The sequence below is a fragment of the Hemiscyllium ocellatum genome, chromosome 19, assembly GCF_020745735.1.
Source record: "Hemiscyllium ocellatum isolate sHemOce1 chromosome 19, sHemOce1.pat.X.cur, whole genome shotgun sequence".
In the NCBI taxonomy this organism is placed as follows: Eukaryota; Metazoa; Chordata; class Chondrichthyes; order Orectolobiformes; family Hemiscylliidae; genus Hemiscyllium; species Hemiscyllium ocellatum.
The window spans coordinates 22,406,891-22,428,395 of NC_083419.1; positions in this window are offsets into that span (position 1 = coordinate 22,406,891).

Sequence of the window (21,505 nt, forward strand, 5' to 3'; positions counted from 1 at the left end):
GCCTTGCTCTCAGGGTAAAGATCCAGGGCTTAATGCTATCTGGTTTATGTTTTTGGTGGAACGTTAGAGAGTTTGCTCATCAAAATGGACTTTGAGAGGTTGCTCATGAACACAAACATCTCTGACCTCAAAGTAACTGATTACTGTTATTAAAAGAAATCTGAAGTTTGCTCTGCCAGCAGTGAATGGTCTGCCAGTTTCTAGATGCATAAGGCAACGTGGTCTCGCAAAATAAAAGCAGAAAATGCTGGAAATAGTTCTCTGTGTTCTCTAACATGGAAAAAGGAAGGCCATGTTAGAGTTGTGGCCAATGACATTTAGTCGAAACCAAGGGATGTTGCTGATGAACAACTTATAATGGAGGAACAGCCATGGTAAAAATAGGAGGAAGAATGAGACAAACCAGTCTGGGATTAAGTGCATAATAGGAAATGATTAAATGACAGGTGTGGTCATTATGTGACAAAAGCAAGTAATAATAAGAGATTACAGAGATAAGAAATGTCCCTGAGGCCAAAGAATGTGTATTTGTTACAAGAAAGCAGCACACAATGTGCCAAAAGAATGATGATTCTTTGGCTCAAGAGCGTGTTGACAGAAAAGGGGCAGCCAATACTGGAAACTCATTATTTGGTGAGAAATGACCACTGACAACCTCTTTAAATCAATCAATAAATCATTCACTGAATTAGAATATAGAACAGAGAAGATAGAAGATTACAATGCAGTACAGGCCCTTCGGCCCTCGATGCTGTGCCAACCTGTGAAAATAATCTGATGCCCATCTAACTTATACTGTTCCATTATTATCCATATGTTTGTCTAATGCCCATTTAAATACCTTAATATAGGTGTGTCCACTACTATTGCAGGCAGGCCGTTCCATGCCCCTACTACTCTGAGTGAAGAAACTACCCTAATATCTGTCCTAAACCTATCACCCTCAACTGAAAGCTATGTCCCCTCACGTTAGCCTTCACCATCCAAGGAAGACGGCTCCTTCTGACAATCCTATCTAATCCTTTGATTATCTTATATGTCTCGATTAAAGTCACTTCTCAACCTATTCTCTCCAATGAAAACAGCCTCAGTTCCCTCAGCCTTTTCTCATAAGACCTTCCTTCCATACCAGGCAACATCCTAGTAAATCTCCTCTGAACACTTTCCAAAACTTCCACATCCTTCCTATAATGCGGTGACAAGAACTGCATGCAATACTCCAAGTGTGGCCTTACCAGTGTCTTGTACAGCTGAAGAATGACATCGTGGCTCTGAAACTCAATTCCCCTATGAATAAATGCCAACACACCATATGCCTTCTTAATAACCCTATCAACCTGAATTGCAACTTTCAGAGATATGTGCACCTGGACACTGAGATCTCTCTGTTCATCAACCCTGCCAAGAATTTTACCATTAGCCCAATACTCTGCTAAGTCACCTTCAATCCTGAAACTCCATATTTGTCCAATAGCCTACCATGTGGAACCTTATCAAACACCTTATTAAAGTCCTCATACACCACATCAAATGCTTTACCTTCATCCACCTTTTTTGTCACCTTCTCAAAGAACTCAATAAGGTTAGTGAGTCATGACCCACTCTTCACAAAATCGTGTTGACTATCCCTAATTGAATTATTCTTTACCAGATGATTATAAATCCTATCTCTTATAACCTTTTCCAACACCTTACCCACAACATAAGTAAAGCTCACTGGTCTATAATTATCAGGATTGTCCCGACCCCCATTCTTAAACAAGGGAACAACATTACCTATCCTCCAGTCTTCTGGCACTACTCCTGTTGACAATGTTGACGTAAAGATTGAAGCCGAAGGTTCTGCAATCTCCTCCCAGGCTTCCCAGAGAATCTGAGGATTATTCTTATCCGGCCCGACTATTTTCAGATCTTCCAAAACTGCTAAAACTATGTCTTTGTCAACCTCAATCCCATCTCATCTTGCAGCCTGTATCTCTGTAATCTCACTAACATTGTCTTTTTCCAATGTGAATACTGATGAAAAGTATTTATGAAGCGCTTTCCCCTATGTCCTTAGGTTTCACACACAACTTTGCACTTGATTGGCCCTAATCTTACTCTGAAAATGTGTTGCTGGTTAAAGCACAGCAGGTCAGGCAGCATCCAAGGAACAGGAAATTCGACGTTTCGGGCCAGAACCTTCATCCTGATGAAGGGCTCTGGCCCGAAACGTCGAATTTCCTGTTCCTTGGATGCTGCCTAACCTGCTGTGCTTTAACCAGCAACACATTTTCAGCTCTGATCTCCAGCATCTGCAGACCTCACTTTTTACCCTAATCTTACTCTGGTCATTCTTTTATTCCTGATATACCTATAGAAGACCTTAGGGTTTTCCTTAATCCTATCCACTAACAACTTCTCAAGTCCCGTCCTGGCTCTTTTTAACCCTCTCTTTAGGTCTGTTCTGGATAACTTATAACTCTCAACTGCCCTAACTGAGCCTTCATGCCCCATCCTCATATAAGCCTTCTTCTTCCTCTTGAAAAGAGCTTCATCTTCTTCAGTAAAGCATGGCTCCTTCTCTCGGCAACTACCTCCCTACCTGATAGGTATATACTTATCAAAGATCCGCAGTAGCTGTTTCTTGAATGAGTTCCACATTTCAAGTGTGTCCATCCCTTGCAGTTTTCTTCCCCATCCTATGCGTCCTCAGTGCTGCCTAATTGCATCATAATTGCCTTTCCCCCAGTTATACCTCTTTTCCTGTGGTATGTACCTATCCCTACCCATTGCTATTGTAAACATAACCAAATTATGATCATTATTGCCAAAGTGCTCACCTACTTCCAAATGTAACACCTGGCCGTGTTCATTACCCAGTACCAAAACCAATATGGCATCACCCCTTGTTGGCCCGTCTACTTACTGCATCAGGAAACTCTCCTGCACACAATGAACAAAACTGACCCATCTAAACTACTTGAACTACAGTATTCCCAGTCAATATTGGGGAAGTTAAAGGCCCCCATAACAATTACCCTGTTACTCTCGCTCCTATCTTTGTTATCCTTTCCACTACATCCCTGAAACAATTTGGAGGCGATAGAAAACTCCCAACAAGGTGGCCTCTCCTTTCATATATCTAATCTTAGCCCAAGCTACTCAGTGGATGAGTCCTCAAATATTCTCTCAGCTGTTGTAATACTAGCTTTGATTAACAATGCCACCTGCTACCGCCCCCCACCGCACCCCCCCACCCCTAACACCCCCAACTTTTACCATCATCTCTGTTCTCACTGAAACATCTAAATCCTGGAATCTGCAACAACCACTCCTGTCCCTCCTCTAGCCATGTCTCTGAAATGGCCATAACATCGGAATCCCAGGTCCCAATCCCTGCTGCAAGTCCCCCACCTTATTCCAGATGTTCCTGGCATTGAAGTACACACATTACAAACCAATATCCTGATTGCCGGTGCTCTCTCACAACCTTGTAAACCTATCCCTGACCTCAGTAGCCTCAACCTCCTATACACTGGAACTACAATTCAGCTTCCATCTCCCGGCTGCAATAGTTTAAATTCCAACCCCCCCTCCAACATAGCATTAACAAATCCACCCCTCCCACCCTCACCAGGATATTGGGACCCCTCTGGTTCAGGTGAAGACCATCCTCCTTGTAGAGGTCCCAACTTCCCCAGAAAAACCTCTAATTATTCAAGGATCTAAAGCCTTCCCTCCTGCACCATCCCCACAGCCACATATTCAGCTCCTCTCTCTCCCTGTTCCTCACTTCACTAGCAACAAACCAGAGATCATAACTCTGTTTATTCTAGCTCTAAGCTTCCACCCTAGCTCCCTGAATTTCTGCTTTAAATCTCCACCTTTCATCCTACCTATGTCGTTGGTGCCTATGTGGACCACGACTTGGGGCTGCTCCCCCTCTCCCTTAATGATCCCAAAAACACGATCAGCGACATCACGAACCCTGGCACGTGGGAGGCAACACACCAATTGTGAGTCTCTGTCATTCTCATAAAACCTTCTATTTGTCCCCCTAACTGTGGAGTCCCCAATGACTAAAGCTCTGCTCCTCTTCTCCCTCCCCCTCTGAGCAACAGGTACAGATTCTGTGCCAGAGACCTGTACCCAATTGCTTACCCCTGGTAAGTCATCCCCCTCAACAGTATTCAAAACAGTATACTTGTTGTTGAGGAGAACCACTATAGGAGATCCCTGCACTGCCTGCTGGTTTCCTTTCCTACCCCTGACAGTAACCCATCTCCCTTCTTCACGTGGCAGTGGAGTAACTATCTGTAAGTGTTCAAGGTTTGTGCGAAGATTTGTAGATCGGGTGCTCGTTGTTGTGGTTCTGTTCACCGAGCTGAAAGTTTTTGTTGCAAACATTTCGTCCCCTGGTTAGGAGACATCATCAGTGCTGTGGAGCCTCCTGCGAAGCGCTTCTTTGATGTTTCTTCCTTGTCTGTCCTATATAGTGTTTTGTGCAGTCCTTGCATGGTATTTTGTAAACTACATTAGTTTTGCTCATGTTGGGTATTGGCTCCTTTGTTCTAGTAAGTTGTTGTCTGAGCATGGCTGTTGGTTTCTGTGCCGTTATGAGTCCTAAGGGTCGCAGTAGTCTGGCTATCAGTTCTGAAACGCTCCTGATGTATGGTAGTGTGGCTAGTCCTTTTGGTTGTGGCATGTCCTCGTTCCGTGGTCTATCTCTTAGGCATCTGTTGATAAAGTTGCGCGGGTATCCGTTTTTGGCGAATACCTTGTATAGGACAGGTATACACTGTTGGACACTATATAGGACAGACAGGAAGACAGCTAACAATCCGCATACATGAACATCAACTAGCCACGAAACGACACGACCAACTATCCCTAGTAGCCACACACTCAGACAACAAGCAACATGAATTCGACTGGGAAAACACCACTATCATAGGGCAAGCCAGATAGAGAACAGCCAGGGAATTCCTAGAGGCATGGCATTCATCCACAAACTCCATCAACAAACACATCGACCTGGACCCAATATACCAACCACTACAGCGGATAGCTGAAACTGACATCCGGAAGCGGCAAGGACAGACCACTATAAATACCGGAAGAAACATCAAAGAAGCGCTTCGCAAGAGGCTCCATAGCACTGATGATGTCTCCTAGCCAGGGGATGAAATGTTTGCAACAAAAACTTTCAGCTCGGCGAACAGAACCACAACAGTAACTACCTCCCTGTAACTGTCAATAACCCCCTCCTCCTCCTGAATCATTCAAAGTTCATCCAGCTCCAGCTTCAGCTCACTAACACAGTTTGTGAGGAGCTGGAGTTAGGTGCACTTCCCACAAATGAAGTCAGCTGGAACATTAAAGGTGATCCTAATCTCCCACATACAGCAGGCGGAACATTCAACTGCCCTGACCTCCATTCCCACTATTCTAAATTCACAAATAGACTGCTGAAAAAATGAAACATGAAAGAAAACATTTACCACCTTACCAACCAATGCTCAGAATTGTTTTTTTGGTTAGAGGAGGAGGATGGGTGGGAGACACTATCCAAGTAGTGTTTCAGGTAAAGCAACCACCCAAATATGTAACCTTGTGACCTCTTTGACAGCCTCCTGCTCGGTGCTCCTGCACTTCCTGCTGCTGGAACAACAATATGTTAGAAGTTTGCTTTCCTAGTTATTTGAAAGAACTCCTAAGTAAAATAACATCCTAATTTACCATCTATCCATCACTTTAAACCTTCATGCTCTCCAACACTGGTTCACAGTTGCAGGAGTGTATACTGCTGACAAGATGCACTGCAATACGTGCCTTCTTAACCTACAATATCTACCACTTAGAGGACAAGAGCAATAAATACACGGTACATATGACCACCATCATTTGCAAGGAAGCATCTGATTTGCAAGTTACACACTATCCTGAAATCAAACTGTAATGCCATTCCTTCACTATCATTGATAGTTCTCCATAACAGCATTGTGGATATATCAATGCCACACAGATTGCATGGTTCAAGATGGCATCTCACTCCACATTCTCGATGGCATATAGGGTTGGGAAGTGAATGCTGCCTTTGACAGCAAACCTACCTTCCATGAAGAGATGAGATAAAAATTACAACTAGTAACTATCGGGGTAGCACAGTGGTTAGCACTGCTGCCTCACAGCACCAGGGACCCAAGTTTGATTCCAGCCTCAGGTGACTGTCTGTGTGGAGTTTGCACATTCTCCCTGCATCTGCATGAGTTTTCTCCAGGTGCTCTAGTTTCCCCCCACAGTCCAAAGATGTGCAGGTTAGGTGAGTTGGCCATGCTAAATTGCCCATAGTGTTAGGTGCATTCGTCAGGGGTTGATATAAGGTAGAGGAACAGGTCAGGGTGGGTTACATTTTGGAGGGTCAGTGTGGACTTGTAGGGCTGAATGGCCTATTCCAAATTGTAGGGAATCTATTAAAAGTAAATACGAGGGTAAATTTGGTGAAAAGATGTAAATGGGCCTGAAATGGATTCTGTTTAATAAGATACACTCCAGTGTGACTCTCTAAGTTTTGCATACAATTTTAGTCTCAATTGTTAATAACCATAATTTGAACTTGACTTAGCTTAAATTGCTACTGGAAGGTTTGTCACTCAGATATTGTTTCTTTTATTCTCTCATCACAAGTGGACATTACAGGCTGGCCAGCATTAATTGCCAAGTTGCCCTTGAGTAGGTGTTGGTGAACTTGAACTGCTGCAGTCCATGTGCTGTGGGTTGACCCTCAGGGAGGGAATTTCAGGATTTTGACCATGAACACTGAAGGAACAGTGATATATTTCCAGGTCAGGATTGTGAGGGCTTAGAAAGAAACTGGCAAGTGGTGGCGTTCTATGTATCTGTTACCCTTGTCTTCATAAATAGAAGTTGGTGGGTTCTGAAAGGTGGCATTTGAGGATTTTTGTCCTGAGTTCTTGCTTAAAGCTCCTTGAGCGTTGTTGGATCTGCACCAATCTAGGTAAGTGAGGAATAATCCATCATACTCCTAATTTGTGACTTGTAGATGATAGACAGGCTATAGAAAATTTGCAGTATACCTCGCCTTTGACCTGATTTTGTAGCCATTGTATATATATAGTGAGTCCAGTTAAGCTTCTGGGTCAATTGTAATCCCCAGCATGTTGATATTGGGGATTCAGTGATAGTATTGCCACTGCATTTCAAAGCGCAGTTGTTATATTATCTCTTATTGGAGATAGTCATAACCAGGTCTTCTCACATTTGAACATGAACTGTTGCAGTCTTTAAATGGTCATACATGGAGTTGATCATTGTCCAATCATCAGCAAACATCCCCATGTCTCACCTTATGATGGAGGGAACATCATAATGAAGCAACTGAAGATGGTTGGGCTGAGGACATTATTCTGAGGAACTCCTGGAGCTAAGATGACTGATCTCCAGCAACCACAACCTCATCTTTCTATGTGCCAGGTATGACTCCAACGAGTGGAGAGTTTGCCATCAATACCCATTGATTCCAGTTTTACTGGAGCTCCTTGATGACACACTTGCTCAAAAGCAGCCTTGATGTTGACAGTTGTCACTCTCACCTCACCTATGCAATGTAGCTCTTTTGTCCAAGTTTCAACCAAGGCCGTAATGAGGTCAGGAGCTGAGTAGTCTTGGCAAGCCCAAAATGGCAGTTGGTGAACAGATTGTTGCTGAACAGGTGCTGCTTGATAGCACTGTTAAAGAAACTTCCATCACTTTACTGATGAACGAGAGTAGTTTGATGGGCGGTAACTGGCCTTTTGTTCTGCTTTGTCTACAGGCCATTTATGGGCAATTTTCACATAGTTGGGTAGATTCCAGTGTTGTTACTGTACTGCAACAGCTTGACAAAGGGTATGGCACATTTTGGAGCACAGGTCTTTGGTACTATTGCTGAATATTGTCAGGGCCCATTGCCTTTGCACTATCCAGTGCTTCCAACTGTTTGTTGATATCATGTGGGGTGACTGAAGACTGGCACCTGTGTAGCTAGGGACTACTGGAGGAGGCCAAGATATCATCCACATGGCAGGTCTGTCTGAAAATTATGGTGAATTCTTCAGCCTTATCATTTGCACTGATGGTTTGGGCTGTTCTACTCTTAGCGATGGGGATATTTGTGGAGCCTCCTCTACCAGTGAGTTTTTTAATTGTCCACTGCCATTCATGACTGGATGCTGCAGGATTGCAGAATGTATACCTGATCTGTTGATTGCTCAAAAAATGCACAAATCTGCAGGCAGTCAATCTATGTAATATTTTGCAAATTCCACTTTGGAAGTAGAACCAGTCTGACTCAAGATTGGGATACAGACAGACTCTAATCTCACACCTTTAATGCATTGTCTGAGCTGAGATATCACTCTTTGTTAGAAAACCACAAGTTATCTTGAGGATGTGACTTAAAAATGTTCTGGGACTTACATGTTAAAGAAATGTAACCAGCAAGCCCACTCTAAAAGATGGAAGACTTAACAATCTCAGTTTGTTCAATATATCATTTCAGCTGCATGTGACTGTGATCTTTTGCCATAAATTTTGTGACTTACGGTCCTGCTCCACAACCACCTGTTAAAGGAGCAGCTCTCCGAAAGCTAGGGCTTCCAAATAAACCTGTTGGACTATAGCCTGGTGTTGTGTGATTTTTAACTTTGTCCACCCCAGTCAACATCGGCTCCACCCAATCTTGAGTTGTTAGATCAGTTTGAAATCTGTGCCATTTAGTATAGTAGTAATAACAGCAATGGAGGGCATTTTCAATGTGAAGGTGGGGCATTGACTTCACAAGTTCTGTGCAGTGGTCACTCTTATTGATATTGTCACTGACTGATGCATCTGCAGTGGACAGAGGTCAAGTATATTTTTCCCTCTTGTTGGTTCCTTCACCATCTGCTGCAGACCCAGTCTAGCAGCGATGTCTTTGAGAAACTGACCAGCTTGATCAACAGTATGCTGCCAAGCAATATTGGTGGTAAACATTAAAATCTCCACCCAGAGTATATTCTGTACCCTTGACAACCTCAGCACTTCCTCCAACTGTTGTTCAACATGGAGGAGTATTAATGCATAGCGGTGGAGGATGGTAAGTGGTAATCAGCAAGAGGTTTGCTAACTCATTTTCAACCTGACACTATGAGATGTCATGGGGTCTGGAGACAATGTTGAGGACTCACAGGGCAACTACCTTCCAACACCGTACCACTGTGCCGCCACCTCTGCCATGTCAGTCCTTCTGGTGGCACAGGACATATCCAGGAATGGTAATGGCTGTGGTGTCTAGGACATTGTATGCAAGCTGTGATTCCATGCGGTTGCTTTACGATTTGCAGGATTGACAGGGCTGTTTCTGCCCTTTTTATTTATGGTGCCCAGATCAATGCTGGCAATCCATGCAGTTGCGTTTCTTATTGCGATATTGTAGCAATTGTTGACTTGCTAGGCCATTTCAGAGGGCAATTGTTGAGAGTGTGGAATCATATGTAGGCCAGCCCAGGTGAGGATGGCAGATTCCCTTCCCCTGAAGGACATTAGTGAACAAGATTAGATTTTCCAACATTTGGCAGTGGTTTCATAGTTATCATTTGATTTTAAATGCCAGATATTTATTGAATTCCAATTCCATTATCTGTCATATTATGATTCAAACCAAGATCCCAGATCATCGGCAGAGTTTTTAGATTAGTACCACAATTCCAGTGCCTCCTTGTTTGGTGCAGTAGTATAGCTGGCCTCTAGCGGCCTCTTCAAACGAAGGATGCCTTGGTTTTGGTATGACTCAAGATACAAAGGGTCTTGAACATAGTACTAGAGATCCTGATGGATGATAATGAGAACAAGGTGATATTCTGTATCAACACAAGGGAAAAAGTTCACCTGACCCTCCTCTCTGTTCTGTTCCTCTCCTTTGCAGGAATTGACGTGTTACCTCATCTCATGTCCTTCTCCCAAAAAGGACAAAAAAATTTTTGTAGATCACAGGGAACACGTAGCAAGATTGTGATTACGAAATACTCCTTATCTCCTGTGGACTCCTCTAAGGTTCCCAATAAGTAATTGAAGTTCTCAGAAATCTCCTGGAATAAATATTAAGGTGCTTGTCGAGTCTTGTTTAAGTACCCTCAAAAAGCTGCTTGACATGCTTCTTCAAACAATTAAATTGAATAGAGAAAAAATTTAACAGCTGACGAATCCTCTATTTGACTGGTTTACTTGGTAAACTCATGGCCATTGTCAGACAAATGCTGGTCAAACATGAAAATATTAGTCACTAAAATACCACATAGCTCCTCACTTTGTATTATCAATTCAAGAAGCATTCAGCTAATGAATGATCCTATGGCCAAACATTCCCATGCAGTTTCTACTTTTTAAAAATCAAAATGGCACTTTGCATCAAACATGGGTGAAACCACAGTTTCAGCTTAAGATGCCACCTTGACCATTTTGAAATAACTTCAGCACTTAGAAAATAACTTAGAAAAGATAACTCTCTGAAGAATTATCTAAATACTCTGCATCCTGTCAGAAACATAATATGTTAAATGTACACTTGATTATTACCAACAGCAAGCAATGTGCGCTGATCTGATAACAAAGAGTGCTAATGACCTTTCCACAGCAGTTAATCATTCCTTATTGAGGAAAACATTCAATGTTAATTTTGGTTTTCAGTGAAAGTGGAATCATTAAACCAGGTTGCTGGTAAGAACTTAGTATTGAAGTAGTCTGTGCATTAAGCATAATTATTTGGTGCTTGAACATTCAATACAAAAAAAATACAAAAAAAAGCCCTTTCTTATGAACACATCTAGGATTGTCTAGATAATACTGGAACCTCCCAGTGTAGAATTTCATGGACACGTTTGCAAGCAGCCCAAAAGAAATTCAACTAGTAATGATGATGCATCATTGAGTCCCATGATCAGCCTTGCAGTTAGTTCAGCTGACTTGTACCTCAATTCCATATCCTCATCTTTCTCCATATCACAGACCAACATGGAGTAAAGGCCTAACTTAATACACCAGTAATAGCTCTTGGGTATGTGCCTAAAGAACAAGGATAATAAATGATATCATCTTTAAATGTGTTCTGGTACGTACATGTTGGGAGTTCCATTGTAAAAAGGGTGTAAGTAAAGAGAAAAAAAATAGCATGTAGAAAGTAAAACTTGGACAGAAAAACATCTGAATATTGGAAATCTCCTTTGAAAAACTGCCTGGTTCAAAGGTATAAGATACGTTGAATAGTTAGAACTATGACCATTAACTTGATTTATTCTATTCTTCATATTAGTGTTATCTTTGAGTGTATTCTCATCTGTTAGTTAATTTGCAGCTTCGCTTCTTTTATTCAAAATGCTTCTCTTCATTTGCACCTATTGTGCATATTCTCTGTTCAAATTCCATTTGCTGATGGAAATGTATGTGTGAGCACTAACATGTTAACAATGAAATAATTGTTGGTAGTGGAGACTATTGCTGAAAAACGACACCTCTTTTGCCAGGAGACTCTGATTTGTAATGGCTTTTCCATGGAAAATGCACATGTTGGATTGTGACTGACTGTCAAACTTTGTTTAAATTTTGATTGGTCGAAGTATTGCCTGTGATATGAGTCACAACTGTCACCTACAGAGGAACCTCGATTATCTGAATCTCAGTTATCCGAATATCAGATTATCTGAAGGAGATCTCGAGGTCCTGGTGTGGGGCAGGCAGGCTGGAAGCGGTGTTAGTCAGGGTTGGGGGACAGTGTTGGATGGGATTGAGGGTGAGTGGAGGCAGCGAGCTGGGGATGGTGTTGGACGGGGTTGGGGACGGTGGAGGTGTTGGATGGGGTTGGGGGCTGGGGTCTTGCACACTGTGTTCCGCTGCCTTGTCTCGTGAGCAGGGAGCAGATTTAATAGAAAACTCCGAGCCCCAGAGGAAAGGCATTGAATAATCAATTATCTCAACGAAATAGTGCCTGCCCACCTTGTTTGGATAATCGAGATTCCTCTGTATTTCATTTTTGGACTGAAACAAGCACAGCATGTGTTCGTGCTCTTCCTGTCCACACAGATCAGAGTCCTGGGTATGAGCAAAATTTAGCTTCTGCTGTGCCCAAGTAAACCACAGTGTAGGCCTGACTGACAATCCTAAATTGATTATCAGTATAATTTCTCATGTAGTCAGGATTGTCTAGCAAATGCTATCCGATCACAGAATCACATATAAAGTTGGTTTGAGAATGTACATTCTGGTTCGCTATAGTCAGGAACTCAAAAATAAAACAAAGAACTGTGGATACTGGAGATCTGAAACAAATCACGAGTGAAACTCAGCAGGTCTGGCAGTTTGCTTGTGGGAAGAAGCTTTGAAGCAAAGTCACCAGACTTGATACATTAACTCTGCTCTCTGCTGCCGGACCTGTTGAGTTTCGCCTAACAATTTCTGTTTTTGTTATGGTCAATACCTTGTCTGTTGAGAATAGCCAAAGGGATTTAAAAAAAAATGTTTTACCAGTTTTTGGGATGTAGGGTTATATACTTAGCATCACATGGAACTAAAATTCATTTTTGTGATAGGTAGAATGACTTGCTGGCTTGACAGCAATTTGCTTCACACATTGCCCATACGTTTAAGATATATTTTTCAGCAATAGTCAAGTAGTTTAACATTCCCCAAAGGGCTACAACAGCATATCTTCCCTTGCTGCACACGGACATCACTGTACGTTCCCCATCTGAATAACTAATGGGTTTAGCCATTAGATTGCCAACAGCTTTGGTGAATGACTGTCGCACTATGACGCATTGATCAATGGGTTTTTAGTTCACAGAGTTGTTAGAATCTCTCCCCATAAAGAATCACCTTTGCCTGGAAATGGCTAACAATGGTGCAAACCAAGACTTTCACTATGGACAAGGTGAGGAAGACAACCCCAAGATTTATCTCAACCTGTACAGGAATTGAATCCGCATTGGCATTATTCTGCACCATATTCTCCACCAACACATTCCACCCTGACCTTAAATTTACCTGGACCATCTATGACACCTCCCTCCCCTTCCTGAACCTCTCCATCTCCATTAATGATGACCGACTTGACACTGACATTTTTTACAAACCCACTGACTCCCACAGCTACCTGGATTACACCTCTTCCCACCCTACGTCTTGCAAAAATGCCATCCCGTATTCCCAATTCCTCCGCCTCCGCCGTATCTGCTCCCAGGAGGACCAGTTCCACCATAGAACACACCAGATGGCCTCCTTCTTTAGAGACCGCAATTTCCCTTCCCACGTGGTTAAAGATGCCCTCCAATGCATCTCATCCACATCCCGCACCTCCGCCCACAGACCACACACCTCCAACCGTAACAAGGACAGAACGCCCCTGGTGCTCACCTTCCACCCTACAAACCTTTACATAAACCAAATCATCCGCCGACATTTCCGCCACCTCCAAAATGTCCCCACCACCAGGGATATATTTCCCTTCCCACCCCTTTCCGCCTTCCGCAAAGACCGTCCCCACCGTGACTACCTGGTCAGGTCCACGCCCCCCTACAACCCACCCTCCCATCCTGGCACTTTCCCCTGCCACCGCAGGAACTGTAAAACCTGTGCCCACACCTCCTCCCTCACCTCTATCCAAGGTCCTAAAGGAGCCTTCCACATCCATCAAAGTTTTACCTGCACATCCACTAATATCATTTATTGTATCCGTTGCTCCCGATGCGGTCTCCTCTACATTGGGGAGACTGGGTGCCTCATAGCAGAGCGCTTTAGGGAACATCTCTGGGACACCTGCACCAATTAACCACACCGCCCCGTGGCCCAACATTTCAACTCCCCCTCCCACTCTGCCGAGGACATGGAGGTCCTGGGCCTCCTTCACCGCCACTCCTTCACCACCAGATGCCTGGAGGAAGATTGCCTCATCATCCGCCTCGGAACACTTCAACCCCAGAGCATCAATGTGAACTTCAACAGTATTCTCATTTCCCCTTCCCCCACCTCACCCTAGTTCCAAACTTCCAGCTCAGCAGTGTCCCCATGACTTGTCTGGACTTGTCCTACCTGCGTATCTTCTTTTCCACCTATCCACTCCACCCTCTCCTCCCTGACCTATCACCTTCATCCTCTCCCCCACTCACCCATTATACTCTATGCTACTTTCTCCCCACCCCCACCTTCCTCTAGCTTATCTCTCCATGCTTCAGGCTCACTGCCTTTATTCCTGATGAAGGACTTTTGCTGAAATGTCAATTTCCCTGCACTTTGGATGCTGCCTGAACTGCTGTGCTCTTCCAGCACCACTGATCCAGAATCTGGTTTCCAGCATCTGCAGTCATTGTTTTTATTCTGCACCATTCTCCACTCACCAAGCCAACTACACTAACTGTTACCCTTTTATAATGATAAAGTAAATAAGAAAACATGCAAGTCGGTTGCTAGGCAGTGTTCCTCAGACAAGGATGAAGGTTAAGTGTGGCTATATCAACTTCTAGCTAAGCCCCCAAATTCATTGTCAATGTTGGCTGAGATGCGTTGCTTTAAAACTCTACAAAAGCTATAATTCATTGTGGTCAAAAGCAGAGCAATAAAGGGAGAAATCAGAAGAGATAAAAAGTAAAAGTTCAATACATTCTTCAAGGTATAAACACAAGGTAATCCTCAATGAATCTATTTCTACATACTGTATATTTAACAATTTAGTAAAGTTACAGGTGTGAGTGACAATAACTAACAACAGTACCTCTCTAAAATTTTGATCTTCACGCTGTTGCTTAATTTGCCTTTTGTTGATGGTTTCCAGTGGTTATAATGCTACAGTGACTGAAGCATAATATTGTGTTTAATTTTATGACTGGAATGAGACCCAAGGGATGAATCTAATTCTAATTGTCTCAATGCTTTCTCAACAGCAAATGTTAGGATTTCAGAACAGGTAATGTGATCCTTTCACTATACGGTAACATGCTAGGGCAAATAAATTAGCTAAATACTGCAGATTGCCTACTCAGTAATGAAAAAAACTGTTCCTTTTTTTATGTTAAGGGTGAAAATTGCTTAAGACAAGGAAAACAATCTGTTTAGTGAATAACCCTCGTTAGAATTCAGTTGATGTAAAATGCTTCTGAAAATCATAAATTTATTAATGATTAAAATATTTCAAGCATTATAGGCTGGGTACATTAATATCATGGCAGGCCATGATGCACTTCACTCTTTGCAATACCTGAATTGGGTGGTTAACATGAACCAGTGTGCACCTTGAATACATAGCCTATACTGGCTGGCAACTAATACAAGAGCCTTTCTTTTCCTTCCTTGACTTCACTGTTTCCATTTCTGAGGATAGCTGTCTACCAATATCCATCACAAGAGCATGGACTCCAACAGTTACATTGACTACACTTCCTCATACTCTGCTTCCTGTAAGGATTCCATTCCATTCTCCCTGTTGCTTCATGTCTGTCACATTTGTTCTGATGTTGCCACCTTCCACCTGGCTACCTTCAACACCATCTCCTTTTTCTTCAAATGAGGAGTCTCCCCTACATTTTGGTTGACAGGGCCCTCATATGTCCGACCCATTTCACACACTTCTACCCTCACTCTTTCCCAGAACAATGATAAGGTTTTCTTTGTTTTTATTTTCCAACCCACTAGCCTTCACATCCAAAGGATTTTCCTCCACCATTTCTGCCACCAGCAAACACATCATCCCTTTCCCTTCACTGTCAGCCTTCTGCAGGGACCAATCCAGAAAGTGATACCCTCGTTCAATCCTCTAGCACATCTAAGTTTTCTCACTCCTCCATGACACCTTCTTTGACAATTGCAGAAGGTGTAGCACTTATCCATTTACTTCCTTCTTCCTCACTGTCCAAGGTCCCAAACGTAGCTTCCAGTTGACATAGCATTTCACTTGTAATTTTTTCAATCTCATGCTGCACTCGCTGCTTGCAACGTAGTCTCCCTTACATTGGTGAGACCAAATACAGCCTGAGTGATTGCTTTGTAGAATACCTCTGTTCTGTTTGCTGGATTGATCTTGACCTCTCTGTTGCTTGCCATTTCAGTGCACCACCTTGCTCTCATGCTAACATCTCCGTCCTGGGCCTCTGCAACAAATCACAATGCCATTTCAGAGAAAACCACCTCATTTTCAGTGCAGGCATTGTCCAATCTTAAGGTCTCATTATTGAATTCAATAACTTCAGAATCTGGCTGCATGATGTATGTTCTCCTTTTACTTTTAATTCTTTCCCATCACCAACCCCCACAGCCTTGCCTTGCTTATGTCTTGTTTCTATTGCAATTTGTAGAGAGGACCCATTCCCATCCTTTCATATATTAATACACACTAATTTTACATTTCTTTTACTCTTTCTCTACTGTTAACAGTCCCTTTGTCTTTTGCGCTTGGATTTTGTCTCTGTCAAAAGCGTAAAGAAAATTTTCCAACATCTCTTCGTTCTGAAGAAGTCGAAATAGCCTCAAAACAATAACTCTGTTTCTCTCTCTCTGGATGCTGCCAGATCAGTTGAGTTTTCCCAGCATTCTTTGTGTTTGTTACTAAATCAAGTGTGGGTGTACTTGAAACATGGGAATTGTCCATCTAGCTAACACTCTACCATTCTGGTAGAAGAAAAGCTTGCATTAATATGGCATCATTTATAACCTCAGCACCAACCAATGAAGTAATCGCCTTCTTTCTGCTTCTGCAGGTTAATTGTGAAACAACCTCCTCGCAAAAGCAGCAACTCAGACAAGTAGAAACATTTTACTATGGTCTTTACTATCTTGTCCATTGAGCATCCTTAAAAGCTGCAATTACTTCAACAATTAACACATGTCTGAATTTGATATAAGTAAGGTAATTTCCCATTAATTTGTAATAATATTTAGGCCCTTTGGTCACGCGTTTTTAACATGTACGCTCAACAACTCTCAGCAGCCAACATCCTCTGACACCACCAGCCAAATTATGAAAGTGTTACATACCATTTAAGTTGCAGAATAAGTTGCGAATACACTTGAATACCAAAGATTGATGCAAATTAACTAAGCTTATGTTGTCAGGAAGTCAATTTATTTGGCCCTTTTGGTGAGCAGAACTTTGTCAATAGGGCAGCATGGAGCCTAAATGACTGGCACCTTGTGCTATCTGGAAATACAAGAATGGAAATGTTCAAGCAATAAAAAATTAGTATGATACTCTCATCCTAGAAGTGTAGAAACATAGAAGATAGATGTAGGAGTAAAAATTGCATCACTCAGCATTTTGACCTACTGCAGAATTCAACATAATCATAAGTCACAGGAAACCAGATTATAGTCTAATAGGTTTGTATGAAACATAAACCTGTTGTACTATAACCTGGTGTCGTGAAAGTTCTGACTTTGTCCATTGCAGTCCAACACCAGTACCCTCCACATCACAACATAGTCATGGCTGATCATCCAACTCAGTACTGTCAAAATGACACATTAGTTGGATCAAATTAAAAGCCAGGTGTGCCTTCTGCTTCATTCAATTTTTCTGATCTGCGAGGTCCATATTGTAGGTTTGTGGGAGAATCAACATTGTCATACAATAGAAATTTAACAGCTAACAAATAAATCTGCTAAATTTCAATGTAAAACTACTCACTGTTTTGAGGGAGGAAAGGGATAAGTTTCCTAGGGGAATTAATCAAGTGCTGAACTATATGCAGGGAACGATCTTGTCAGGCACTCACAATGGCCCTGAGTTGATAGCTACTTTGATAATCATTGATGATATTCAGCAGATTCCCCCAGTAGTTTCAGTGCTTGTTTCTCATGGAATGCATTTTTTTCCACAAAGCCACAAGCTTGAGGAACATGTTGATTTACATAAAGATGCTTCGCATTGATTTGTGAAGGCTGCTCTGTAAATCATTAGGTGCTTTTGATTTCACTGAATATTCGGAAAAATGTACTACCATTGGGAATATTTATCCATGAAAAGTATCTGCCCAAGTGGGCCATAAGAATATGTATTAACTTTCATAACACATAAATGTTTATGAATTCTATGATATGTATTTAATTGAGTAACAGGCACAAGCATTTTCACAACAAGAAATAATTTGCCCTCCTGAAACTGTTTTTGACAGTTTTGCTGTGTTCTTCAATAGAGGTTTCTCATTCTAGGTATCTATTGTTAACTCCTCCACATTTTCCTTTAAAACTCTCATAAGTATTTGCCTCTTCAACCAAGTGCTGAAATGGCCTGGATTTAGCTGTCATTAATGAAAGAGGGGCCCTCATCATTGACTTTGAAGAAACCTATTAATAACATCCAAAAGGGATTTTTTTTTCCATGCTGAAGTTATTTTAAATCTGGCAATGAGTCAAAGGGATGTCTTGTTGGGCAATAGCAGTGATATAGGCCAACAAATGGACAACCAACATTCTGGCGAAGAGACACTGGACTCGAACCTTTAACTCTGCTGCCATCCTACTGATGATGCCAGATCTGTTGAGTTTCTCCAGCAATTTCTGTTTTTGTTTCAGATCACCAGCATCCACAGCTTTTTGTTTTATAGATTAAGTTAGATTTCCTACAGCGTGGAAACAGGTCCTTTGGCCCAACAAGTCCACACCGACCCTCTGAAGAGTAATCCACCCAGACCCATTCCCCTACTCCCTACTAATGCACCTATCACTATGCGCAATTTAGCATGGCCAATTCACCTGACCAGCACATCTTTGGACTGTGGGAGGAAACCCACACAGACACGGGGAGAATGTGCAAACTCCATGCAGACAGTTGCCCGAGGCTGGAATTGAACCCGGGTCTCTGGCGCTGCGAGGCAGCAATGCTAACCATCCAACCAATGGATGCATTTATACAACAAATCAGGAATATAAATGTGTGAGGTAAAGGAATTGTATCTTTACTCTAAATATAGATATTGAGGATGTGCAAAAGCAGATATATCATAATGATGTCTGATCACATAGAACTCAGACCAGAGTCTGGGCTCTAGCTAAGGTGTATTCTTTTACCACGTTCTGTTCAATAAAGCATATTGCTGCTTTTTCTGATGAGTGTAAATCTCACTTTGCCACATAGCAGCAATGTTGACATAGAAAATAGGGTTGATTCAACCACCTGAGCCTGCTTTGCCATTCAATATGACCATGACTGCTCATCCTAGTCAGTTTCCTGATCCCATTTTCACCCTATTCTTCTGATCCCTTTAGTTATAAGAGATGTATCTAACTTCTAGAAAACATTCAATGCTTTAGCCTCAGCTACAATTTAAAACATTCAAATACAAACAACAGAAGCAGAAGGTGGCACAGGTGTGCAGAAGGACCTGTAAGATTGAGCAGTTGATAAACTCCATCCAGAAAGAAAAAGTGTTTTGGTTTCTGTTTCACTGACTGACTAGTATCAGAATTGACATTGAGGATAATCTGAGAGAAACAGTTCCTCCGCTTGTGATCAAGGTTGTGCCAAAGTATAGTGACATTTCATGAGCTGTCTAGAGCAGATCTTACTTTTACAGGTATCGTAATTGTTATGCTCCTTTAAACCTCAATTCTAAGTCTATCAGAGTTACTAAGAATCTTCTATTAAATCTACATTCAGGTTTAAACATTTTGCATTTGTAACAGTATTCAGCACTCTGTTCTGCTACACTGAAGGACTTAGCTAGGTAAGATCTGCCTTTATAGCATGCAAAACAACACTTTTCACTGTACCTTGGAACATGGGCAGCACAGTGGATAGAACTGCTGAATCACAGCGCCAGGCACCTGGGTTCGATTCCAGCCTCGGGTGACTATCTGTGTGGACTTTGCACATTCTCCTTGTGTCTGCTTGGGTTTCCTCCCACAATCCAAAGATGTGCAGGCCAGGTGAATTGGCCATTCTAAATTGCCCGTAGTGTTAGATGCATTAGTCAGGGGAATAGGTCTGGGTGCGTTACTCTTCAGAGGGCCGTTGTGGACTTGTTGGGCCAAAGGGCCTGTTTCCATACTGTAGGGAAACCTACTACCTAATCAACATGAAAACAACAAATCAATCAATCCTCAACTCCAACTTAAGTGGGACACTCATTAGTTTGAAACTATTCTCCTACATTTTAGATTTACCCATGAGGGGAACATCCTTTCAGCACCTATCTGATCAAACCTGCTCTGAATCTTCAAATAAAAAAACCCTGCAGATACTGGATATCTGAAATGGAAGCAGGAAGTCTAGGAGAAACTGAACAGGTTCTGAAGAACAATGGACTTGAAATAATAGTACTATTACTCTTTCCACAGACGCTGCTAGACCTGGCAACATCTGTGGAGAGAAAGTGAAAATAACATTTCTAGTATTTCGAAGAAGATGTCCTGAAGAAGGTCACTCGGCCCAGAACATGAACTTCGCTTTCTTTCCACAGTTTAGATTAGATTCCTACAGTGAGGAACCAGGTCCTTTGCCCTAACAAGGCTGTGTCATTGAAAGTAGTCAAGACTGAATTAGATAGACTTTGGAACAAGTGAGTTATGGGGATGCATGTAGGAAAGTGGAGTGAGAGTCATAATTGGATCAACCTTCTGCTTCTGTTGCCTGTTGCCAGACCTGCTGAGCTTTTCCAGCAATTTCTGTTTTTGTTTCTCATTTTCAACATCTGCAGTTCTTTGATTTATTTTTGGTGCATTGAAAGTGTGTTTCTTCTGAAATAGGTGATCAAAATTGTACACATCTTTTGGATGAAGCTTCTGTGAAGTGCACTGTCACATTTTGGCATATTGAATGCATCATATGAACTTAAAACACATACAATTCTGATATTCAGCTAGTCTCCATCAATATATTGTTCGACATCAGCAACAAACCTCCATTGATTTTATTTGAGCCATTAGTTTTATAGTGGCCCTAGATCTCAAAGCATTATTAAGCAATAACTACAGCACAGAGCATCAATGAGCCATAGCAGTAACTATTCAATCATAGGGGTTTTGCAGTTCAACCACAAACAATTTGACAGAAGAATATCTTTTAGATAAAATAGAAACCCTATGACATTATTATCTTATTACTCTGTACACTTGTTTAATGTGTAAATTCAATTAATTAGACATACACTGCAGAATATTTGATGATCAATGTGTTTTGGAAATTAATACTTGCTTCAGGGTATCAAAGAAGATAACACTCAAGGAATTAGCTGTGTATTTTAATGCAAGTCAGAAGAAAGAATTTTTTTTTTCCCAGCTGGACATTAACTTGTTGGGGTGAGTCAAATTGAAATAATGATGGTCTTTATTGGTGTTGTCCAGAAACGACAAACAACTGCTGCTTTAACCTGAAAGCAATAAATGTGGAGGAGCTGAATCATTATACTATTGAGTGAATAAACATGGGACAGTAAACTTCACAGGCACATTTTTGCTTTATATTAAGGAAATATGCCTGTAATTTGATTAAACTTCACCATTTTCAGTA